Genomic DNA, 26,662 nt, shown 5'->3' on the forward strand with positions numbered 1-26,662 from the left:
TTCATTCTTCTCAAAATGTTATGACAAATAGCAAAGAGAACACCTTTTCTTTTATCATTAGCTCATCCTTAAGCATCTCGTTAGGGGTAAAGCAATTAAAAAAAAAAAAACAAGTTTTAGCTAGACGTGGTGGCATGCCCCTGTCATCCTAGCTGCTCTGGAGGCTGAAGTGAGAGGGTCCCTTGAGTCCAGGAGTTGGAGGCTGCAGTGAGCTATGATTATGCCCCTGCACTCCAGCCTGGGTAACAGAGCAAGACTCTCATCTCTGAAAAAAAAAGAAAAGAAAAAGAAACAACAACATCAAACAAAGAAACAAAAGCAAGTTTATAAATAAAGAAACAGAATAGCAGGGACATGGATGCAGCTGGAAACCATCATTCTCAGCAAACTAACATAAGAACAGAAAACCAAACACGGCATGTTCTTACTCATAAGTGGGAGCTGAACAATGAGAACACATGGACACACGGAGGGGAACATCACACACCGGGGCCTGTCGGGGGGTGGGGGGCCTAAGGGAGAGATGGCATTAGGAGAAATACCTAATGTAGATGACGGGATGGTGGGTACAGCAAACCACCATGGCTCATGTATACCTATGTAACAAACCTGCATGTTCGGCACATGTATCTTAGAAATTAGAGTATAATTAAAAAATTTTAAAAAAAAGAAACATAGAATAAAAACCATACCTAATTTAGTAAGAGAGGCATTCCCCCCAAGCTCCTCACGTTTATTTATTTATTTATTTATTTATTTATTTAGAGACAGAGCCTCGCTCTGTTAACCAGGTTGGAGTGCAGTGGCGTGATCTCGGCTCCCTGCAACCTCTGCCTTCCGGGTTCAAGCAATTCTCCCTACCTCAGCCTCCTGAGTTACTGGGACTACAGGTGCCCGCCATCACCCCCAGCTAATTTTTGTATTTTTAGTAGAGACGGGGTTTTGCCATGTTGGCCAGGTTGATCTCAAACTCCTGACCTTAGGTGATCCGCCTGCCTTGGCCTCCCAAAGTGCTGGGATTACAGGCATGAGCCACTGCACCCGGCCTAAACTTCATTTAAATGATGAGGAAATAACTGCAATGGAATGAGCTGGTCGGAGAACCATATTACTCATCCGAATGCTGGCTTTATGCAGTTTCAACGTCCACAGGTATCTTCTGATTGATCGCATTACAGTCTTGACCTAATTTCTCCTGATAAGGAGCTGAAAATCAAGCAACAGTACATTAGAACTTTGATTCATGTGACGCCTATCATGCCATATAAATGAAAATTCAGAGTTTAGATTAAGAACAGTAAAGCTTTCTCTGTTGTACCTTAAAAGGTACTTCCCTCTTCCTCATAATAATAAGCTACATGCTTCTGGAAGTTTTACCAAGACTTGAGATCAGGAGGGAGCATTCTGACGCTGAGCACACCTCTGACTTTGCACATGGTGGTTTCGAGGGGTTGACGGCAGAAGATCTCCAGAGTCTAGTAACAGTTCTGTCTTACTGTTCAAATTTGCCTTTTCTACCTCAATTTCTCCTCCATTTTAACAGAAAACCTACTACTACTACTTCATATGTATCTAAAATATTTCAAAATCTTTAGTAATGGGATATAAGCACTCTTAGCCATCAGAATAACTTTTAAGGTCAGGTGCAGTTGCTCACACCTGTAATGCTAGCACTTTGGGAGGCCGAGGCAGGAAGATCACTTGAGCGCAGAAGTTTGAGACCATCCTAGGCAACATAGTGAGACCTCATCTCTATAGGAAATTAAAAAAATTAGCCAAGAGTGGTGGCATGGGCCTGTATTCCCAGCTACTCAGGAGGCTGAGTTGGGAGGATTGCTTGAGCCTGAGAGGTGGAGGCTGCAGTGAGTCGAGACCGCGCCACTGTACTCCAGCCTGCGTGACAGTGAGACCCTGTCTCACAAACAACAACAACAACAACAAAAACTTTTAAAGATTAGTAAGCAATTTTTTTCTTTGGAAAAAATTAAAATGAAAATAGGCGATTTTAAGAAAACTTTTTATGTTTTTTAAATCAACTTTAAAATTTTGCTGTATAGCTCTATGAATTTTAATACATGTGCAGATTCACTGAATTATTTTCATAATGAGAATACAGAAAAGTTCTGTCACACCCTCCCCCCCAAAAAAAACTTTCTTGTGCCACCCCCAGCCCAATGCCTGGCAACTGCTGACCTGTTGTCTGTCCCCATTGTTTTGTGTTTTCTGTAATGTCATATAAATAGATTCATACTGTATGTGATCGTTTTATTGTCTTTTATAATAACAGCTTTATTTTTACTTTTAATTTTGTTTTGAGACACAGTCTCCCTCTGTCACTCAGGCTGGAGTGCAGTGGCACACTCTTGGCTCACTGCAACCTCCGCCTTCTGTGTTCAAGCAATCCTCCCATCTCAGCCTCCCAAGCAGCTGAGACCACAGGCACGTGCAAACATGCCTGGCTAATTTTTGTATTTTTGGTAGAGACAAAGTCTCACCATGTTGCCCAGGCTGGTCTTGAACTCCTGGACTCAAGTGATTCACCTGCCTTGGCCTCCCATAGTGTTGAGATTACAGGTGTGAGCCACCCACACCCAGCCGAATAATAGTTTTATTGAGATATAATTCACATATTGTATAATTCACTCAATTAAAGTATACAATTCAGTGATTTTTAGTATGTTCACAGAGTTGTGCAATCATCACCACAATCAATTTTAGAACATTTTTATTACACAAAAAGAAATTCTGTATCCTTTATCCCTCACTACTCTCTTCCCCTTGTCCTAGGCAGTCACTAATCTATTTCTAGCTCTATAATAAATTTCAGGAAACTGGTTTTAATGATTTCCTTTTTTTAAATAGACAGTTTCTTGCTCTGATGCCTGGAGTGCAGTGGCACAATCACGATCACTGTAGCCTCTGATCTTCCGGGCTCACGCAATCCTCCTGCCTCAGCCTCCTGTGTAGCTGGGACCACAGGTGTACACCACTGTGCTGGGCTAATTTTTTTATTTTTTGTAAGGATGAGGTCTCCATATATTGCCCAAAGTGTTGGGATTACAGGCATGAGACACTGTACCCAGCTAAGTTTCTTTCTTAGTTGGAAGAGTTTTACAATGATGCCAGCACAGTTACTACCTGTTTTACTTTTGTATCAGGCAATAATTACCTTTCACAGAAAATATAGTAAAAATAGCAATCCTTTATTAAATATTTGTCCTCAGGTAGTCAATTCCTTAAAAGGTGTAATATTGATATTCTTGTTATTGATAAGGAAACAGATGCTTGGGGATAATAAATATTATGCTCACTTAACTACTAAGTAAATGGAACCCAAGTCAGCCTGACCCCTAAACTGATGTGTTTGTTTTATTTAACTTTGAAAGGTTATTTTTTAAAAAATCACAGTTGTAATATGTGGAACATAATGTCCTTGACTTTAGTTTATCAAGCAGACTTTTTACATTAACATAAATGTAAACGCAGGAATAAGACCACTTCTGGGAAATGTATAATAAATATAATGCAGGGAACATTTATTGAGTGCACACGGTATGTCATTCGTTCTTCTAAACACTCGTCAAGATTGTATTCAACCAATCCTTATAACAAGTGTGTGAAGTTGGTACAGTTATCATCCCTTTTCTTTTCTTTTCTTTTTTCTTTTCTTTTTTGAGATGGGGTCTTACACAGTTACCCAGGCTGGAGTGCAATGGCACGATCTCAGTTCACTGCAACCTCTGCCTCCTGGGTTCAAGTGATTCTCCTGTCTCAGCTTCCCAAGTAGCTGGGATTGCAGGCACATGCCACCATGCTCAGATAATTTTTTGTATTTTAGTAGAGATGGGGTTTCACCATGTTGCCTAGGCTGGTCTGAGCTCAGGCAATCCACCCGCCTCGGCCTCCCAAAGTGCTAGGATTACAGGCATGAGCCACCGTGCCCAGCCTTATCATCCCTTTTCTGCAGATAAGTAAAGATTAATTACCTTGCCAATGTCATGTCACTGTATGAGGTGGAGCTGGAACTTGGGCCTAGGATGTTTGGCTCAAGCTTAACTACTGCTCCAGGAATCTAATGTGCTGCCACTCTGACTTGAGGAAGACAAGAGCTCAGACACTGAAAACCAGTCAGCATGGCCAAAACAAGAGAGCCCCCAGTTCTGCCAACTTGGTGCAATTTTTACTATAACCATAGCTTGGAAAAATGAAGAAGAAAAAAATTCACTGGAGTTGCAATGAATATTTAAACATTGCGTCAAGTTTAAAGCATGATGACTGTCAAGCCAGTTGAGTTTTCTGCACTAACTTCAGCTGACAACTCAGTTTATATCTATTATAAATGTCACTATTTATTGAGGGAAAAATAATCTTCCTCTTTTTTGTTTTTAATTTTTTTTAGGGATAGGATTTCATTGTGTTGCCCAGGCTGAAGTACAGTGATGTAATCATTGCTCACTGCAGCCTTGAACTCCTTGGCTCAAGTGGTCCTCCTGCCTCAGCTTCCCGAGTAGCTGAGACTTCAGAGTCACATCACCATGCCCAGCTAATTTTTTTTTTTTTTTTTTTTTGGTGGAGATAGGACCTTACTATGGTGCCCAGGCTAGTCTCAAACTCGTGGCCTCAAATGGTACTCCAGTCTTGGCCTCCCAAAGTATTGGGATTATAAGTGTGAGCCATTGTGCCCAGTTTAATTTTTTTCTTTTGCCAAAGCAAAGCTAATAATTTTTTTATAGCTAAGATTTAATTATGTTTGGATTAAACCTTCTCTTCAGTATGTATCTCATACTTTTCTTTTGCTAAATACTTATCTAGCTTGCATTTTTTTCCACGTTAAGGAGAATAGCTTTTGGAAATCTTATATTCTCCTAACTCTTTATCTTAAAATGCTGCCACAAAATCTTAGACATTGAAAAGTTATTAAGGTTCTAGTTGAGAGTTTACTAACAACAAAAAGAAGGATAATTGGCAAAGAAGATGTGGATTGAGTGAGCCACATAGCCCCTTTCCTGTTCTGGTTTCTTGGTGGCATTTGCAGCAGTGCCTCTATGATGCCTGAGCAAAACTGGTTTATTGGGAAGTGATGTAAACCATACTGCCAGTGCTTTTGCTCAGCACTTGGGCACTTCGTGGCCGTGTGTCTCATATGATGTTCATAATGCTTTTTTTCCCTCTCCTTCACCCCATAATACTTTATGAATAGATGTTTCCACTTCTGAATAGTTCTCCGATTAGAATAGCAGTTACAAAATGGGTAAGACTTCACCTCGTCCTTTAAAACAGGAAAATTGATAGAATTCCTCCACCTCCTTTCATTACTGAGGCTGTCAGATGATTCTTTAAGCAAAACCCCAGTGTTCTCTTGTCTGATGAAGTCAGTGTAAGTGATGGTATTTTTACATTGACTTTAATATGAAAGGAACTGTTTAATTGAACTGTTTCATCTCAAGGCCAGGCTTTGGACTCCTTCTTGGGCTCATGCATGGGATCCTTCTTTTGCACACCTGTGGCCTCCCTGGAACTACTTCTGGTGGTTTCCCTGGACTTAGTATCCCCCAAACCTGGCAGCCTAGGGCCTGGTGACAGGCAGAGGAATGTATTGCTCTTGCTCTGTGGGGTCAGGTAGGGCCGGGGGAGGTCCTGCATGAATATTTTCAGTGCTGATTCAGAAAGAGCATTGGGCATACACTTCAGGAAACCCTACCTGGAAGCTACAGCAGCACTGCTCTATCCTAGACTGACCACTTCAGATATTTCCAACGCGGAGCTGGATGTGGCTAGGAACCGGCTCCCAGCTGAATAGCTTGTGCTGAGTCATTATCAAGTTGCATTTCCTGGCTCAACCAAAGATAAATAGGGAAGAACCTAAATCAAAAATGACTTTCAGACTGTGATTTGGGTTAATATACCACCTCAGGGCAGCAATGGAGTCATGACTGCACAGACACGGGAAAGGATCTGGTTGCAGAAACCAAGTGGGTCAGTGATGATGTATCATCATTCTAAAAAACGTATCTGTACTTTCTTTTTTTTTTGAGACGAGTTTCACTCTTATTGCCCAGACTGGGCTGCAATGGTGCGATCTTGGCTTACCGCAACCTCCGTCTCCTGGATTCAAGCAATTCTCCCACCTCAGCCTCCCGAGTAGCTGGGATTGCAGGCATGTGCCACCACTGCTCGGCTAATTTTGTATTTTTAGTAGAGACAGGGTTTCTACATGTTGGTCAGGCTGGTCTCGAACTCCCGACCTCAGGTGATCCGCCCATTTTTGCCTCCCAAAGTGCTGGGATGATAGGCGTGAGCCATTGCGCCTGGCCGTAACAGTGTACTTTCTTTCTTTCTTTTTTTTTTTTTTTTGAGACGGAATTTCACTCTGTAGCCCAGGCTGGAGTGCAGTGTCGTGAATTCAGCTCACTGCAACTTCCGCCTCCCAGGTTCAAGCAATTCTCCTGCCTCAGCCTCCTGAGTAGCTGGAATTACAGGTGCGCTCCACAACGCCCAGCTAATTTTTTTTTTCTAGAAGTTGAATTGTACAAAGTACACTTATATTTTGACACCTGATCCAAGACACAGTCATGTACCACATTACAATGTTTCAATCAATATATAGCATACAAAAAAAACAACAACAGTAGTCCTATGAGATAAGAGCTGAAAATTCCTTATTACTTAAATGTTATTTTGAAAGTCAACATTTTTCTCCTACATATTTTACTCATAAGCATGGCAAAATGTTACAGGTCTCATTGTCACCACTGCAATATGCATACTGTGATGGAAGCATAACCTATCTCAATTTAGCCACATTAACTATTTTTGGACACAATGATCAACAGTGCCCATTCTCATCTAGCATGAGGCTTTTTTTTTTTGGAGACAGAGTCTCTCTTTGTTGCCCAGGCTGGAGTGCAGCAGTGCAATCTCCACTCACTGCAACCTCCGCCTCTTGGGTTCCAGCGATTCTCCTGCCTCAGCCTCCTGAGTAGCTGGGACTACAGGTGTGTGCCACCACACCCAGCTAATTTTGTATTTTTTAGTACAGACAGGGTTTCACCATATTGGCCAGGCTGGTCTCGAACTCCTGACTTCGCGATCCGCCCACTTCAGCCTCCCACAGTGCTGGGATTACAGGCGTGAGCCACTGCGCCCGGCCTACGCCCAGCTAATTTTTATATATTTGGTAGAGATGGGATTTCACCATGTTGGCCAGGCTGGTCTCGAACTCCTTACCTCAAGTGATTCGCCCACCTCAGCCTCCCAAAGTGCTGGGATTACAGGCGTGAGCCACCGTGCTGGGCCTTGTACTTTCTTGAATGGGAAGTTGTCTTCATGGTGAGCAGCTCTTCTTTGAGGTGTTTATTTTTTTTATTTTTTTATTTTTTTTATTTTTATTTTTTTTATTTTTATTGATCATTCTTGGGTGTTTCTCGCAGAGGGGGATTTGGCAGGGTCATAGGACAATAGTGGAGCGAAGGTCAGCAGATAAACAAGTGAACAAAGGTCTCTGGTTTTCCTAGGCAGAGGACCCTGCGGCCTTCCGCAGTGTTTGTGTCCCTGGGTACTTGAGATTAGGGAGTGGTGATGACTCTTAAGCATGCTGCCTTCAAGCATCTGTTTAACAAAGCACATCTTGCACCGCCCTTAATCCATTTAACCCTGAGTGGACACAGCACATGTTTCAGAGAGCACAGGGTTGGGGGTAAGGTCATAGATCAACAGGATAAGAATTTTTCTTAGTACAGAGCAAAATGAAAAGTCTCTCATGTCTACCTCTTTCTACACAGACACAGCAACCATCCGATTTCTCAATCTTTTCCCCACCTTTCCCCCCTTTCTATTCCACAAAACCGCCATTGTCATCATGGCCCGTTCTCAATGAGTTGTTGGGTACACCTCCCAGAAGGGGTGGTGGCCGGGCAGAGGGGCTCCTCACTTCCCAGTAGGGGCGGCCGGGCAGAGGCGCCCCTCACCTCCCAGACAGGGCAGCTGGCCGGGCGGGGGGCTGACCCCCCACACCTCCCTCCCGGACGGGGCGCCTGGCCGGGCAGGGGGCTGATCCCCCCACCTCCCCCCGGGACGGGGCGGCTGGCCGGGCGGGGGGCTGAACCCCCCACCTCCCTCCCAGACGGGGCGGCTGGCCGGGCAGAGGGGCTCCTCACTTCCTAGTAGGGGCGGCCGGGCAGAGGTGCCCCTCACCTCCCAGACGGGGCGGCTGGCCGGGCAGAGGGGCTCCTCACTTCCCAGTAGGGGCCGCCGGGCAGAGGCGCCCCTCACCTCCCGGACGGGGCGGCTGGCCGGGCGGGGGGCTGACCCCCCCACTTCCCTCCCAGACGGGGCGGCTGGCCGGGCAGGGGGCTGACCCCCCCACCTCCCTCCCGGACGGGGCGGCTGGCCGGGCGGGGGGCTGACCCCCCCACCTCCTTCCCGGATGGGGCGGCTGGCTGGGCAGAGGGGCTCCTCACTTCCCAGTAGGGGCGGCCAGGCAGAGGTGCCCCTCACCTCCCGGATGGGGTGGCTGGCCGGGTGGGGGGCTGATCCCCCCATCTCCCTCCCGGACGGGGTGGCTGGCCGGGCGGGGGGCTGACCCCCCACCTCCCTCCCAGACGGGGCGGCTGGCCGGGCAGAGGGGCTCCTCACTTCCCAGTAGGGGCGGCCGGGCAGAGGCGCCCCTCACCTCCCGGATGGGGCGGCTGGCCGGGCGGGGGGCTGACCCCCCCACCTCCCTCCCGGATGGGGCGGCTGGCCTGGTGGGGGCTGACCCCCACCTCCCTCCAGGACGGGGTGGCTGCCGGGCGGAGGGGCTCCTCACTTCTCAGGCGGGCGGTTGCCGGGCGGAGGGTCTCCTCACTTCTCAGACGGGGCGGCCGGGCAGAGACGCTCCTCACCTCCCAGATGGGGTCGCGGCCGGGTAGAGGCGCTCCTCACATCCCAGACAGGGCGGCGGGGCAGAGGCGCTCCCCACATCTCAGACGATGGGCGGCCGGGCAGAGACACTCCTCACTTCCTAGATGGGATGGCGGCCGGGACGAGGCACTCCTCACTTCCTAGATGGGATGGCGGCCGGGCAGAGACGCTCCTCACTTTCCAGACTGGGCAGCCAGGCAGAGGGGCTCCTCACGTCCCAGACGATGGGCGGCCAGGCAGAGACGCTCCTCACTTCCCAGACGGGGTGGCGGCCATGCAGAGGCTGCAATCTCGGCACTTTGGGAGGCCAAGGCAGGCGGCTGGGAGGTGGAGGTTGTAGCGAGCCGAGATCACACCACTGCACTCCAGCCTGGGCACCATTGAGCACTGAGTGAACCAGACTCCGTCTGCAATCCCGGCACCTCGGGAGGCCGAGGCTGGTGGATCACTCGCGGTTAGGAGCTGGAGACCAGCCCGGCCAACACAGCAAAACCCTGTCTCCACCAAAAAAATACGAAAACCAGTCAGGCTTGGCAGCGCACGCCTGCAATGGCAGGCACTCGGCAGGCTGAGGCAGGAGAATCAGGCAGGGAGGTTGCAGTGAGCCGAGATGGCAGCAGTACAGTCCAGCTTTGGCTCGGCATCAGAGGGAGACCGTGGAAAGAGAGGGAGAGGGAGACCGTGGGGAGGGGGAGGGGGAGAGGGAGGGGGAGGGGGAGGGGGAGGGGGAGGTGTTTATTTAAAGTATTCAAAAGAACAGAGAGATTCCAGTAGGGAACAATGAAAATATTAAGGCTTCTATATCATGCCCTGTGAGGGAAAGTAGACAAAGAGGAAATAAACTTCAACAAGAGACTAAAAAACTACTTGAGTGTTTTTGATTACCAACTTTTCATGAGCTGAATAGGTTGAAAATTTGCTACTTTTCTAAGTTTTCCCTTTAAGATCAGGGATAAATCATTTCCTGGAAGGATATTTTTCACTGTAAGCTCTTTCTGTTTCTATGTTGATAATCTAATCTGAATAATTAAGTTTTATTGAGACCTTCCTTTTGAAAGTAACTTGTTACCTATGTATGATTAACCTGGCTATTATTCTAAATGTAGAATTTAAAGTGTTTTATCCAGGCTGGGCATGGTAGCTCACACCTGTAATCCCAGCACTATGGGAGGCCAAGGTAGGAGGATTACTTGAGCCCAGGAGTTTGACACCAGCCTGGGCAACATAGAGAGACCCTATCTTTACAGAAAATAAAAAGAAATTAGTCAGGCATGGTGGCATGGCCCTGTAGTCCCAGCTAGCTACTTGGGAGGCTGAGATGGGAGGATCCGCTTGAGCCTCGGAGGTTGCAGCTGCACTGGGCTGTGATTGTGCCATTACAACAGAGTAAGACAGAGTCTCAAAAAAAAAAGTGTTTTATCATTTATATAGAGCTTGGAGTTTCAAACATAAAGTAGAGTTACTTTATCACTTGTAAAAAATGTGTTCTCTGAAAGTTGATAAACAATGAGGTAGAATGACTCCTGAAATTAAAAAAAATAATAGCAGGACTTTAATAGATAAATCTGAAATAAGTACGATGAACAATTTTTTAAATAAAATATACCCTGAAGCTAATACTTTGTAAATACCAACATTTTCTTTATGGCTATAGCGTAACCAAATTCAGGAGTAAGTAACTCAATTATTTGGCTGTCGGGTTGATGGAATGAAAATAAATTTCTTAGAATATGATATGAAATATGATATGAAATTCAACTTCACTAAACTTTACTGAACACCAGCAAATGTATTTACAATCCTGGGTTCTATTTGTCAATCACAGACCACCCTTTTTTCTGAGCATTTTTTCTGTTCTGAGTTCACATATGGGGTTAGGTTGGAGGTGGATAAATTCCAGTCCCCACTCTTTAATAGGGCATGGAATTATGATGCCACACAAGATAATTTCTGTATGTGTTACCCTGCAGATCATGCACCTATAAAAGATAAAGAAATGGCCAGGTGCGGTGGCTCATGCCTGTAATCCCAGCTACTTGGGAGGCTGAGGCAGGAGAATTGCTTGAGCCCGGGAGGTGGAGTTTGCAGTGAGCCGAGATTGCGCCACTGCTCTCCAGCCTTGTAACAGAGCGAGACTCCATCTCAAAAAAGAAAAAAAAGAAGATAAACATAAATGGTTTCCATTGCTATGATTTCAATTCTAAGGTGGAGCTCAGGGTTTGGCAAGGTTCCCTACATTATTAGACTGCGCATTTTACCCTTTTTCAAAAGCAGGTAAGGTTGTAGTGTAGAGTGTGGCTAGTGATTCTCAACCCTGGCTGCTCATTAGAATCAATGGGGAGCATTTAAACCTCCCCATGCCCAAGCTGTTCCCTAACCAATGAAATGGGAATGGTGGGGGCCTAAGCATCAGTATTTTTTAGAGTTCCCCAGGTGATTCTGCTTGTGTACCAAGGATGAGAATCATTTTACTAGATTCAGCTATGTGGGAATCTTTCGGCTATTTTAGAAAACATGGTGACCTGGCTGGGTGTGGTGGCTCGTGCCTGTCATCCCAGCACTTTGGGAGGCTGAGGCAGGGGGATCACCTGAGGTCAGGAGTTCAAGGCCAGCCTGGCCAACATGGTGAAACCACATCTCTACTAAAAATACAAAAAATTAGCCAGGCGTGGTGGCAGGCACCTGTGATTCCAGCTACTCCGGAGGCTGAGCAGGAGAATTACTTGAACCCGGGAGGTGGAGATTGCAGTGAGCCGATAGTGCCATTGCACTCCAGCCTGGGCAACAAGAGTGAAACTCCGTCTCAAAAAAAAGAAAGAAGGAAAGAAAAAAAGACAAAAGAAAACATGGTGGTCAGTGAATTAAGGTGGCCCAGTTAATATCCAGTCAGTTCCCACCTGAATGTCAGATGTCCTGGAGTGCTGAGATGTGTCCAGAATTGCTAGCTACCCAGCTAGAAAAGCTACCGCAAGGTCATCTGGGGAAAAGGGAACCACAAATGTCCCAGTTAAGAGGATGGATAGTTTCCCAGGGTTGGAGTCCTTTCTTTTCCTAGTCACCCCCAAACACTTAAGAGGCCTATGGGATGGGCAGGGGAGCAGGGAGAGCCTCACTCCTCTCCCATCTGTTGGGAGAGCCTCACTCACCAAAACAGCGTTGCCTTGTCTGTGTCATATGCATCATGTGAGTGCATGAAGTCCCTTGCTCCAGGGACTTCCCATTAGGCCTGGAGTGTCTCCCATGCAAAGAGCCCACTCCTCTGTTCCTGGGACACACCTCTGGCAGTCCCAGAGGTTGCCCATTCATCTTGACTTCTCGAAAGAAGCCCATAGTGAGAAAGGAGCATGTAGTCAGAAACCACCAAGTGCAGCATAGTTCTACATAACTCACAGCATTCAGTAGTTTTGTGTTGTTGCTTTTCTTTTTCCATACAGTAGTTCATCTGATATGTGCAGATATGCAGCACCTGTTAAGTCAGAGGGCTGGGATGGTGAGGTCGCCCTGTAAACTCTGGGCAAATTACTCCATTTCTGAGCCATCTTTTGCCATCTGTTAGAATTTCTGATCAGGATTTAATCGGGGTTGGTTGTGAAAGAGTATATGAACATGCTTTGATAAAAAAGAAAATAAGTGGGCCAGGCACAGTGGCTCATGCCTGTAATACCAGTACTTTGGGAGGCTGAGGTGGGAGGATTGCTTGAGGCCAAGAATTTGTTTTTTTTGTTTTGTTTTGTTTTGTTTTTGACAGAGTTTCAATCTGTCGCCCAGACTGGAGTGAAATCACACCCAGCAATGGCGTGATTTCAGTTCACTGCAACTTCCACCTCCTGGCTTCAAGTGATTCACCTTCAGCCTCCCAAGTAGCTGGGATTACATGTGCCCACCACCACGCCCAGCTAATTTTTGTATTTTTAGTAGAGACAGAGTTTCACTATGTTGCCCAGGCTAGTCTTGAACTCCTCACCTCAGGTAATCCACCTGTCTCGGCCTCCCAAAGTACTGGGATTACAGGCGTGAGCCATCACGCCTGGCCGAGGTCAAGAATTTGAGATCAGCTTGGGCAACGTAGCAAGACCCAGTATCTACCAAAAAAAAGAAAAAGAAAAAAAAAAGAGAGAGAGAGAGAGAAATAAATGAAATGTACCCCAGTTGAACAACAGTTGAGCTGAGGTGTAAGCCTCCAGATGAAGGAAGAAGGAGCAGCCCTCCTGTAAGCTGAGAGCCCTGTCCTTAATAACCCTGTCCTATTGAGAATGATTTTTCCTCTTCCTGGATCATGAATGCTTGCTCAGTGAGCCATTGCCATCCCTTACAAAACAGAATGGCCAAATGCTGGCAAGGATCAGGGAGACAAGTATAAACAGGTATAGCCACTTGCAGGAAACCCTTTGGTCATTTCTTAGAAAATCTACATACATCTACCTCATGACCAAGGAATTCCACTTCTAGATATTAATCCAAGAGAAAGAAAAACATAGGTCCACAAAAAGACATGTCCAGTTCTATATATGGCAGCTTTATTCATAATATTATGCAACCCTGGAAATATCTCAGATGTTCATTATCAGAAGAGTGGTTCAAAACATTTTGATATGTTCATAAAATGGGGTACTACTCAACCAAAAAAATGAGACACTGATATATTCAACACTGATTGAATCTCAAAAACTTTTTTTTTCACCTATAACGTATTCTATGATAAACATTATTTTCAATAAAATAAGTCAAACAGATAAGAATATGCACTTCATTTCTGTGAAGTTCAGGAACAGGGTCATGAGAGGGGATGCCTTAGAAAGGAGCACCATGGGCCTGTGAGGTGGCAAGGGAGCTCTGTGTCTGGTTTTGGAAGGTGGTTACGTGGGCACATACATCTACCAGAACTGATGTCAGCACAGTTAGGATCTTTACCTTTCATTGTAGGTGCTTTTTTTTTGGTGGAAAATCAAACTTAGTTGGGCATAGTGGCTCACGCCTGTAATCCCAGGACTTTGGGAGACCCACGTGGAAGGATTGCTTGAGCCCAGGAGTTCAAGACCAGCCTAGGCAACATAGGGAGACCCTGTTTCTACAAAAATAAAAAAATTAACAGGACGTGCTGGTGCACGCCTGTGGTCCCAGCTACTAGGGAGGCTGAGGTGGGAGGATTGCTTGGGCCTGGGAGGTCGAGGCTGCAGTGAGCTGTAATAGGGCCACTGCACTCCAGCCTGGGTGACAGAGTGAGACCCTGTTTCACATAAATAAGTAAGTAGTTTAAATAAATAAATAAATACAAATTTTTAAAAATGTATATGTAAATAAGAGAAAGGGCTTAATTACTATTGCAAACATTTTATTACCTTAGCAGATTGTAAGGGTTGAAACCAAAACTTCAAGTTTTACTTGCTTAGAAACTCCAACAGTTCTAATGAATAAAGAGGATTATAAAATCCTGGGAAGGATTAGCATATGCTGCTTGAGGTCACACTGCTCATTAGCCATACCATGGATGATTTGCAGGCAACCCGTTTTTTCCTCCTAAGCTTGAAAGCTAAAAATAGAATTAAAGGTGATAAGGGCATCAATTCCCAGACAGCTAAGCTGTTTAAACCATTTATTTATTTATTTATTTATTTATTTATTTGAGACAGAGTCTCACTGTGTCACCCAGGCTGGAGTGCAGTGGTGCAATCTCGACTCACTGCAACCTCCGCCTCCCAGGTTCGAGTGATTCTCCTGCTGTGGCCTCCCAAGTAGCTGGGATTACAGGCACCCCCCACCGCGACCTGCTAATTTTTGTATTTTTAGTAGAGACAGGGTTTCACCATGTTGACCAGGCTGGTCTCGAACTCCTAATCTCAGGTGATCCGCCCACCTCAGCCTCCCAAAGTGTTGGGATTCCAGGCCTGAGCCACCGTGCCAAGGCTGTTTAAACCTTTTATAATTGCACATTCCTTTTTAGATATAATTTTCTTTCTTTTTTACTTATACAATATTAAGAGGTGCAAGTGCAGTTTTGTTACATGGATATATTGCAGAGTGGTGAAGTCTGGGCTTTTCGTGTAACCATCATCTGAGTAGCACACATTGTACCCACTAAGTAATTTCTCTCTCACCCCTTTCCCATCCTCTTACCCTCCAAAGTCTCCATTGCCTGTCATTCCACATTCTGTGTCCATGTGTGCAGATTATTTAGCTCCCACTTATAAGTGAGAACATGCAGTATTTGACTTTATAAATTGTTTTACTTAAGATAATGACCTCCTCTTCCATCTATGTTGCTGCAAAATACATAATTTTATTCTTTTTTATGGCTGCAAAATACATAATTTTATTCTTTTTTGTGGCTGAATGGTATTCCATTGTGTATGTATATATATATATATATATACACACACACACCCCACATTTTCTTTACTTTTATTTCTTCATTTATTTTTATTTCAAACACTAGTGTCAAGGGCTTTCAGTAGATCATGGTGAATTTGCTGCTCTGCTAAGTAGGAAACCCTGACCCAGAAGCAGGTGGGTCTAGGACCCAGAATCCAGGTTCCCCATGAATGTGTGCCACGTGATGGGCCAGGGGGCGACTGCATTTCCAGCTGCACCCTGTTTCCCAGGAGGAGGGCCCCTCTGCACTGTACCCCAGTCCTGGCATTGGGGAGAGTAGTCCTCTAGTGGGGACAGTGGGGACCAGCCATCCAGGGCCAACAAGGCCCATGGAGGCTCTGTGGCGCTGCCATAGGTTCCGCCTGAGTGGGATTCTGACTTGGACATGTTCAGTCATAATCCCACAGATGGCAGATTCGCCCCATTGGCTCCTCAGCACATTTTCTTTATCTAGTCATCCGCTGATGGACATTTAGGTTGATTGCATATCTTTGCTATTCTGAATAGTGCTCCAATAAACATACAAGCACTTGTTCTTTTTAATGTAATGATTTCTTTTCTTTTGAGTGGATACCCAGCAGTGAGATTGCTGCATCAATGGTAGTTCCAGTTTTCATTATTTGGGAAATCTCCATACTGTTTTCCACAGTAGTTGTACTAATTTGTATTCCCACCAATAGTGTGTAAGCATTGCCTTTTGTCTGCAACCTCACCAATATCTATTGACTTCTTGTTTTTCCACTTTTGAATAATAGCCATTCTGAGTGGTGTAAGATGAAGTCTCATTGTGGTTTTAATTTGCATTTTTCTGATGATTGGTGTTAATGATTAGTGATGTTGAGGATTTTTTTCATATGCTTGCTGGCTATTTGTATGTATTTTTTTTGAAAAATATGTATTCATGTTCTTTGCCCACTTTTTAATGGGGTTGTTTGTGCGTGTGTGTGTCTTTTTTTTTTTTTTTTTTTTTGAGTTGTTTGAGTTTCTTGTAAATTCTGCATATTAGTCCTCTGTCAAAGGCATAGTTTGCATATACTTTCTCCCATCTGCAGGTTGTCGGTTCATTCCTGTTGAGTATTTCTTTTGCTGTGCAAAGCTTTTTAGTTTAAGTAAGTCTCATTTGTCTACTTTTGTTTTTGTTGCCTGTGCTTTTGAGGTCTTAGTCATGAATTCTTTGCCTAGACCAATGTCCAGAAGTGTTTTCCCTAGATTTTCTTCTAGTATTTTTATGCTTTCATGTCATACATTTAAGTCTTTAATTCATCTTGAGTTGATTTTTGTATATGGTAAGAGATATGGAGTCCAGTTTCATTCTTCCGCATATGGCAACCAGTTTTTGTAGCACCATTTATTGAAAAGGGTATCCTTTTCCCAGTGTATGTTTTTGTTGACTTTGTCAAAGATCAGTTGGCCGTAGATTTATAGCTTTATTTCTGGGTTCTCTATTCTGTCCCATTGATCTGTGTATCTATTTTTATGCCAGTACCATGCTGTTTTGGTGACTATATCCTTGCAGAATAATTTGAAGTCAAGTAATATGATGCCTCTAGCTTTGCTCCTTCTGGACAGGATTGCTTTGGTATTTGTGCTGTCTTTTGGTTCCATATCAATTTTGGGGTTGTTAGACATAATTTCTAAGATATATTCAGGTTTCACTTTTGTTCTTTAATTTTATGTATTTTCTTCCCAATAAGGCTATAAGCTTAAGTCAAAAATTGTTTTGCTTATAGCTGAAGAGTCCCTGCTTTCAGCCTGCCTTGTGATTTTCATCTTGTTGCAGTTGAATTAGGTTTGTGGCACCTCTGCTTTTTGTAGTTTTCGTATCAACACCTTGGTTTTTGGCTTTTTACTAATTTTTTTTTTTTTTTTTTTTTTTGAGACAGAGTCTCGCTCTGACGCCCAGGCTGGAGTGCAGTGGCGCAGTCTTGGCTCACTGCAACCTCCGCTTCCCGGGTTCAAGCGATTCTCCTGCCTCAGCCTACCAGGTAGCTGGGCCTACAGGCGCCCACCTCCATGCCCGACTAATTTATATATATATACGTATATATATATATATACACGTATATATATATATATACGTATATATATATATATACACGTATATATATATATACACGTATATATATATACGTGTATATATATATACGTATATATATACGTGTATATATACGTATATATATACGTGTATATATATACACATATACATATATATATACGTGTGTGTGTGTGTGTGTGTATATATATATATATATATTTTTTTTTTTTAGTAGAGACAGAGTTTCACCATGCTGGTCAGGCTGCTCTTGAACTCCTGGCCTCAAGTGATCTGCCCACCTTGACCTCCCAAAGTGTTGGGATTACGGGCGTGAGCCACCGCACCCAACCGGTTTTTTACTAAATTTTAAAAATTACAAGGTTAAAATACAATGAAATACTCAAGGAATTGCGTCAACCATCTCTTTTGTACAGACTGAGATGACTCTCCTGGTGACCCTGAACTCGTAGGGGCAGCAGGTGGAAATGTACATTCACTACTTGGTGGAAAGAAGTCTGAATTGGGGAAGTATTTATACATATGTGAAATTCCATTGTACTAGGGTGTCCTGTATTTTATCTGGTAACCCTGGGGGCAGTCCTATGAGCTGCGGGGCACCTGCCCTGGAGACTGAGGCAGGAAGTCAAAGCGACATGAGATTGGGGATAGGTTTTGCATGTCCGTGGAAAGGGCTTGCTGATGAATTTGATTTGAAGATTGAGAAACAGAGGAATCAAGGGCGACTTCTTGGTTTTAAACTTCAGCACCTGGTGCCCTTTACTGAGATGGAGAAGATGGGAGGGGAGTGGGTTTCAAGTGTGTTGTGATATGGACAGGTCTTATTGATGGGGTGTGGTGGGCGTCCAAATGGAGATGTGGAAGTTTGATTCTGAGTGAGCTCAATATAGTCGTGGTGTGTTCTACCACATCCCTTCTAGCCCTTTCCGCGCTTTCTCCCATCTAGTGTTTCCCTGCTCAAATGGAAGGAGAGAGGAACAACTTAGAGCACAGTGTGACTGGGGCAAGCTACCTTAGAGATAATCATTTAAACACCAGCTAGACTGCTGCAAGAAAAGAAATGATGGTAAAAATAAATGTACTCCAAAGGAATTTGACTAAAGAATATTTCACCGTGTAACAGATTTCTGTGTGCCCCTTTTGCAATGTATCATTAAGGATGCATTGCTAGGCATAATGAAACAAAATGTTTTTTGTAATGAAGTGGTTATTTTGCAATGAAAGCCAGTCAAGGAAGGAAATCAGGCTTGAATACTCCTAGTCACAACCTTTGTAAAATCTAACGTTATGGTTAGACTATACCATGCCTGCGCTTAAGTAGTTTTTGAAATTTTAACCCAAATAAGAAATTCTTGGCTGGGCATGGTGGCTTATGCCTGTAATCCCGCACTTTGGGAGGTCGAGGCAAGCGGATCACCTGAGGTCCAGGAGTTCGAGACCAGCCTGGCCAACATGGCGAAACCCCGTCGCTACTAAAAATACAAAAAATTAGCTGGGCATGGTGGCACATGCCTGTAATCCCAGCTACTCAGGAGGCTGAGGCAGGAGACTCTCTTGAACCTGGGAGGCAGAGGTTGCAGTGAGCCGAGATTATGCCACTGCATTCCAGTCTGGGTGACAGAGTGAGACTCCATCTGAAAAAACAAAACAAAACAAAACAGAGAAGAAATTCTTTCATTATAAGGAAAAAAGAAATGCACATAAGCACAGTTACAATATTATATTTCCTGATTAAAAATATGTCTTCTTTTAATGGACTACAAATATTATAATTTTTCTTAAAATGGCCCGTGTGTAAAAAGTTTATTCCCCTTGACTTTACTTTTATATAGTAATGAAATTTCATAATTAAATCTATATTTTGTATTATCAATATTTAACCACTAGAAGAATTGATGATGCTACTTATTAAAAATGACAAGTGATGTAATAGAGTTAGTGGGATGTCTGCCTGTTGAAATCATTTTACTAGGTAAGTATTTTTATTACAAAGGGGTTGGATATAAACTGGCCTCATATCCAAAAACCTTTTTGCAAAAATCAAAACTGGATATATCCTGTGTTCGCTTCCTTTTCCCCAAGCCCCTCTGTTAAAATCTTTTAGCAAAAAGATTTTACCAAATAATTCACATTGAAATATAAATAGTTTTAAAGTTTGCTATGTTGCTTTCTTTCCAAAGGTATTCAGATTTTAGTAGGGGACAAAAGTGTCCCCTAAGTCAAGTGAGTATAAGAATCACCTATATTGTTTGCTACAAATGCAAATACCCACAGCCCCCTTGTAAAGTCTCATTCAGGGGCTGCCTACTGCAGGGCCCAAGAATCTATATTTTTAACAAATACTCTGGTCATTCTTGGGACTGGCAAATCTAGAAAACACCAACTTGAATAAAACGATTAAAGTTGTGCTTGCTGAATTTCAACTACATTAAAGGTACCAGTGCTGGAGGAGATTTTTGAGGGGTTGAGGAGAAATAATTACACATAAATTATTTTATTAATGAAATGATTCAGCAAAGTGTAAACACCCGTAATGGGCTTGGCAGTGTCCTGGGTGCTGAAGGTACTGAGTAGAATAGGACGTGAGACAAGTGCTCTACTTGAAATAAGCACAGACGTGGAAGAAGGGATGTGTAGTTTTGTCTGGGGATTCGGCAGTTTTTATGGAGGATGTGGTCTGTGAAATGGCTGATTTGAGACATGAAGGAGGCTGCTTATGGGATGGGTGATTCTGGGAAGCAAGCAAGTGCGAGGGCACCAGAAGGTATGAAGGGCCTTGGAGTACTGGGCTTTCTTATGGCTGCGAGAGAGGATGAGTTGGAATGAGATGAGCAGCTTATGAAACCAGGAAGACAGGTTATTGTGGAGGAGTGACTTGCTAAGCTCTATCAGATGAGCAATGAGCAGTGAGGAAACAGGGGAGAGATGAAATCATGGCTGCTTTTGGAAAGATAAGTGGACTAGCATGCAGCATGGAGAATGGAGAGGTGGAGGGTTGTTGTTGGTGTGTGTGTGTGTGTGTGCACGTATGACAGAGAGAGAAAGAAGAGGGAATATGAATGGCATGGGAAATAAGAGAAAGGCAGGCCAGGTCAGAGGGTTTTTAGGATGGCCTGTGAGTTGTAGGAGGGTCTGGAGGTCGGCCGTGGAGTGGAGAAGAGATTGAGGACTCAGGCACTAATCTAAGGGGAAGGGGGACACTGTATTCTAAGGGGGCCAGTCCTGCTGCTCCCTGTAAGCACTTTATGTATTTGACATGAAATATACTGAGATGGCCCCCATACTTTAGGGTGCAAATGCTCCCCTAAAGTGAGAGTGGAAGAAGAAAAAAGGAGAAGGCACTTATTTGCTCATGTGAGCCGTGTACAGTTCCTTCAGAGCTCAGAGAGGCACTATGCAGTGAATCAAGCCAGGTCAGCTGCTGGGACTAGGGGCCTGGGTAGGTCACAGCCCTGCCGGCCATCCACATGCCTTCCAGGAACACCCCAATCTCTGGAACCTTTCCTGAGGCCTCCATTTTCAGGAATTTTGTTAGGAATCCAGATAACAGAATGGCCATAGTGGTGATTATGTTCCTTCTACCTCCTTTTCATCAGCCTCGCTCACCTTACCCTTCCAGACATGAGAAAACAGTTTCACTACAATATCCAGTAGATTTACCTAATTGGTAAAATAAGAAAGGCCAAGGAAGTTGCTATTCTCTTCACTCCCACCCCTCCTGTTCATTTTGTTTGTAACAATAGAGCCAAGTTTCAAACAAATGTAGAAAAGGTGAGCAATGCTAATGATGTGTTTCAGATGGGATTCAGGGACAACTCAACTTGAAATTGCCTCTTAGCCATCTGTTTGTGTGCCTGGGGTTTCACCTGCTTTGAATTAGGGTAATTTAATAATTGTGAATTAGACTGGGAGAGTACAAATGGTTTTGTTAATTAGATTAAAAAGTTACATTTTATAGTACTTACTGTATTAACCATGGGCTGATGACGCTGCTTGTACCCTGTGTCAAAGCCTTATCTATTATCTGTTCTTTCTTTTGAAAATCTCTTTTATTTCAGTTTCCATTGCTGTGTTGCAGCTGTCCAATCTCTCTGGCATTCTAGAATGGATGCTGCCTGCCTTCCATATTCCAACTCATAAGGTTCTTTGCCTGATGTCTTGTGAACATACACACTGCAATTCCAGATACCATTAAGCCTCTGCTATCCAGGTTTATTTATATTAACTATAGTTTGTTTAAATATATTTTATTAAACTCTTTAAAAAAGAAATACTTCTGGGAAACCAGAACCAAACAAAGAAGTATTTGAGGTCCTGGATCTTTAAATTTTATGATCTTGGGCCTGGCTCATGCCTGTAATCCCAACACTTTCGGAAGCCAAGGCAGGCGGATCACCTGAGGTCAGGAGTTTGAGACCAGCCTGGTCAACATGGTGAAACCCCGTCTCTACTAAAAATACAAAAAATTAGCTGGGCATGGTGGCGGATGCCTGTAATCCCAGCTACTTCGGAGGCTGAGGCAGGAGAATCTCTTGAACCCAGGAGGCGGAGGTTGCAGTGAGCTGAGATTGTGCCATTGCACTCCAGCCTGGGCGAGAAGAGCAAGATTCCTTCTCAAAAAATAATAAAAAATTAAGAAAAATAAGTAAATTCTCCTTACATATAAAACATATGAGGCAGTGCTGCCAAAGAGAGAGAGAGAAAGAGAAGGAAAGAGAGAGAGAAGAGAGAAAGAGAGCGAGCGAGCAAGAGACATCGAGGATAAGAGAGGACAAAGATGATGATTTCTGAAAAAAAGGAATGGATATTCAATAAGCCTGTACTTACTATCACCATAAGCTCTAAGATATGACATGAGTATGTTTCTATTTTAATACCTCTAAACTCACAATTAATGGCATCTTAATATTTTAAAGGGTAGCCATTGTTTTAAAAGCATATAAAATAATGGTATAAAAATTAGAGCTATCTTCAGTAAATATAGAACTTTGAGTAAGTCAATTTGATAATTCCCCTTTATGGTAAATTATCTCACGATAGTTTCATGTTTAACTAAATCTTCAGAAAAAATTTTTATTGAGATGATCATTGGCTAAAAAAAATGGTGGTATTTGATTGGTTTTAAAGAGACACTTATTTTGTTTTTTGAGGGGAAAGTGAATATTGAGAAAAAATAGTGACTGTGTTCAATGTTATGCTTTTAACATCAGTAAACTGCAACTGACAAGGCTGTTTCCTATTACCTACTGTTAAATGGCCCTGTTTTCTAACTTAAAAATGGTGCTTCTAAGGCTAAACTTTCAATTTCTTCTGGACTTTGTCAGGTTACTTTGGGTGATTTTGAAAGATTTCCATACATAATACTGCTCTGGAAGGGTGCGTGTGAATATGGTTCACAAAAGCAGTGAAGACATGTATCTACACCGAGGACAGCATGTGAGCTACACTGCAACAACTGTTTTAGATGGCCAGCCTGTGTTTGACGATGATCCCTGAGTGCCAGATGTGAAGGAAAATATAAATCCCTCACCATGTCCTGAATTCCACAATGCCTCTCCCTCCTCCCCTGGGAGTGGAGCCAGGCTGACCTCTCTCTGGCTCCATACTGGAAATGTGTGTGGCAATGGCAGCATTGCCCTTTACCCCATGCCCAATACTGCAATGGCACCTTAGGCTGTGTGTGTGTCAGACAGAAAAATAAAACATCAGATTTTTGTTAATTTTGGGTGATGAGTGAGGTCAGGGATAGTTATTATTTTGAGACTGCTATTTTTTTTTTCTCTTTTTTAAAAACAGATGGGGCTGGGCACAATGGCTCATACCTGTAATCCCAGCACTTTGGGAGGCTGAGGGAGGTGGATTATTTGAGGCCAGGAGTTCAAGACCACCCTGGCCAACACGGTGAAACCCCGTCTCTACTAAAAATACAAAAATTAGCCAGGCGCCATGGTGCATGCCAGTAATCCCAGCTACTCAGGAGGCTGAGGCACAAGAATCACCTGAACCCAGGAGATGAGGCTGCAGTGAGCCAAGATCACACTATTGCACATCAGCCTGGGTGATAGAGTGAGATTCTGTCTAAAAAAAAAAAAAAGAGAGAGACAAAGATGGGATCTTGCGCTGTCACCCAGGCTGGAGTGCAGTGGTGTGATTGTAGGTCACTGCAGCCTTGAACTCCTAGGCTCAAGTGATCGTCCCGCCTCAGCCTCCCAAGTAGCTGGCACTACAGGCATACACCACCACACCCAGCTAATTTTAGCTTTTTGTAGAGATAGGGTCTTGCTATGTTGCCCAGGCTGGTCTTGAATTTTGGGGCTAAACTGATCCTCCTGCCTCAGCCTCTCACAGTGCTGGGATTATAGGCATGAACCACCAAAAACTGCCGTTTAAAAGTGTTTATATCTGGATACACTAACAGCATTTTGTCCAACTTGTGGAGTGGAGGGAGTAGGGAAGGGGAGGATAGTGCTAATGAACTGTGACAGGGGCTAGCAAGAAAGAAAGAAAAAGAGTTCCCTAAATAAGCTCCTACTGGGTGTCCTCCACTCACATGGAGACAGGGCCCTGCCTTTTAGGCACTTACTCTTCCAGTGTCTATTGTATAATATGTTCAGGAAGGATCCCAGATTCAAAGATTTATAGAATTAGAGTTAAAAGGGATAGATATTTTGTTTGACCCTGAAAAAGTTAAGGAATATGCTTGAGATATTCAATGGCAGAGGCTGGAATAGATTTTCCCAAATCTCCTGATGTGAAGTTCTGTGTTTGTCAAACATGACTGTGTAAAAAGATGAATTTAAACTTAATGACGTGTTGTATTCATAGAAGTTCTTCGGGTTTCTATGGAAACCTCCTCTTGCTAGCTTAAGCAGAAATGGGGGATTTATTGGAAGGAAGCTGAGATATTGCACCAAACTGCACAAAATTGAATGAAGAGCTGACTAAGCAAGGCTGCACTAAGAAGGAACCAGGGTGGTCTGGGCTGTGGTAGCGGCAGCAGCAGCTTGCAGATCTCCCAGCGCTGATGCTGGCTCGACTCAGACAGGTCTCCACTCTCTGCTGTCTGTCTCTGGCTCAGACAGGACACTTTGTGTGGCTGTTTCCTTCCACAAGGCCTCAGTGGGAGCAAGCCAGCCTCCCACAGGCCTCTGAGACAGACCACTCCATTCCTCCCTCTCCTGTTAACCTGCCTTTATTTCCTTAATTGCACTTATCACCATGCAGAAGCCTATGTGTTTGTTCCCCTGTGGAGATGTAAAAACACTGATGCCCAGGCCTAACTCCCAGAGACTCTGATTGAACTGGTCTGGGCTATGGAGCTGGGACATTTGCATTTTTCTTACAAGCTCTAATGTGCAGCCAGGATTAAGAATCATTGCCTTCTGCATCAACAGGACAAATACAAAATGTGCAGCAAAATATATGTTTAAGTGAATCAAGAAGACAGATCTAGAAACGATTGTTAAGGAATAATAATGCATTTTGTCCATCACCACACATAAGTGATGTTGACCAGAGCCCTCCCAGATTGAGTGGTGCCAGGTGTTCGGGGTTGTCTCAGTTGATCCTTACTATGGCCTTGCGGGGTAGGGGGCAGTGTCCTCATTGTCCAAATGAGTCACTGAGGCTGAGGGATTCAGGCTTAGTGTATGCCCACAGTTCTTTGGCAAACCCCACCACTGGGCCAGCCAACTACACGGGGATTCTGATCGGGTCCTGATGGGTGCCCATGATGGGCTGTGCAAAAGTGGTGGTGAGATTTCTCCACTTTCACGGAGGTGGTACCCAGGGGAGGTGGACTTCAGCAGCGAGAATGGGCTGGGTGCAGTGGCTCACACCTGTAATCCCAGTGCTTTGGGAGTTCGAGGCAGGAGAATTGCATGAGCTCAGTTGTTCGAGACCATGGGAGACCCTGTCTCTACAAAAAAAAAAAAAAAAAGTGATAGTAGTCAGACATTCCCGACAGGCAGGACTATTGAACGTTGGTCTGTGTTACCAGGAGATAACACATTTTAAGCAGAAATAATAGGGGAGAAAGAGGATCTCAATTATTTCAAGAAAAGCAGAACTTGCTGGGCTTTCTGGGCTAATTAAAGGAAATAGGAAAAGTGAACATGTGTGAGAATCTAAACCTAACAGTTGTTTATTGAAAAGAAGAGAAAGAATGGAGAGGGAAATGAAGTTTTGATTTTTGCCTTTTTAGGAAATTGGGATATAATTTAGTGTTCGTACTTTAAGTTAGTGTAGAGTTTGAGTGAGAAGAATGAAGAACATAAATATGAATGCTCTGTTAATATAGTGCTTTTCATAGAAATAATGGAATAGAATACGCTTCACTGCCAGGTCTGGAAACCCTCCCTCTGTCAGGGTGATTTAGAAATTGACTGATTTTACCATGGAGGAATGGGATGGGCCACAGGCTGGGGTTTGAAGAAAGAATCTATAATCCTTTTGGTCTTAACTATTAGGCAAATTTAGCTTCCTGGTCTCAGAAAGAAAAAACACACCCACAAAAAGAAAAACCCATGCCCGTGGGAACAAGTAACTTCCTCCTCCTGGGGCTGCTTGAAAACCCTAATCTTCCTCTCACTAGGCCAAGTCCCTTCCCTTCTCAGCGGGAGGCCGGCTGGGGCATCCAAAAAGCCACAGCGGGCCCTGGGGAGGGAGAATGCACCCGTCTGGGTGAGCAGTTGAACGTGCATTGGCTGAGGTGTGAGGCTCGGGAAATGGCTCTCCAGGCAAAGACGCTGCTTGGAGGCAACTTTATAATTCTTTGTACCTGGGAAAGTGAAGGGTTGGGCGGGGGGAGTGGGGGTGGGAGCTTTGTCACGTGGCCCCACTCTTTGCTTCTTTGTCTGTCCTCCAACTTAACATGGCTTGAGGCTGAAAAACAGAATTCCTCATTTTTTACTCAGTGACAAAATCAGAGAAAAAAGTCGATGCCAATTGAAAAAGACATCTGCAAACATAGAACTATTTTTTCTGCCAAATATGTGAGCATGGGCTGTAAATATAGTAAAATAATTCAGCAGATTAATTGTGGGAAGGCCAGTGTGAGTTGGGGAAGAATCTGAAACCTGGACCACTAGAATTCCAGTAAAGTGAAGAGAGGGATAGAATTGAGGTAGAGCTGGGGGACTTGGGGACGCATCAGACATTATCTGGAGTGCTGTGAAAATTACACCGCTTTCTTTGTTAGCAGGATTCCCATTCATAAAGCCTCTTTAGCAATTTTTGTTTAACAATTTTGTTTGTGCAGAATGTCACAGCAACATTTCTTAAGTGTGATCATGTCACTATAACCTGGCTTTCCTTGTTTTGGAGGACGGGGGCGGATAA

The 26,662-nt window shown here is 44.0% G+C and overlaps 1 protein-coding gene and 1 non-coding gene across 4 annotated transcripts in view; one reads left to right on the top strand and one right to left on the bottom strand.

Annotated features, from left to right (window-relative positions):
- The window catches only part of LYN (LYN proto-oncogene, Src family tyrosine kinase), a 137,916-nt gene that overhangs the window by 19,089 nt on the left and 92,165 nt on the right, over positions 1-26,662 (top strand). The window lies entirely within an intron of this gene.
- Positions 6,727-6,859, bottom strand: LOC112204287 (small nucleolar RNA SNORA1). Its single transcript, XR_002937858.1, has one exon. It is a non-coding gene; the product is annotated as a small nucleolar RNA SNORA1 (small nucleolar RNA).

This window comes from Pan troglodytes, chromosome 7, assembly GCF_028858775.2.
Source record: "Pan troglodytes isolate AG18354 chromosome 7, NHGRI_mPanTro3-v2.0_pri, whole genome shotgun sequence".
Lineage (NCBI taxonomy): Eukaryota > Metazoa > Chordata > Mammalia > Primates > Hominidae > Pan > Pan troglodytes.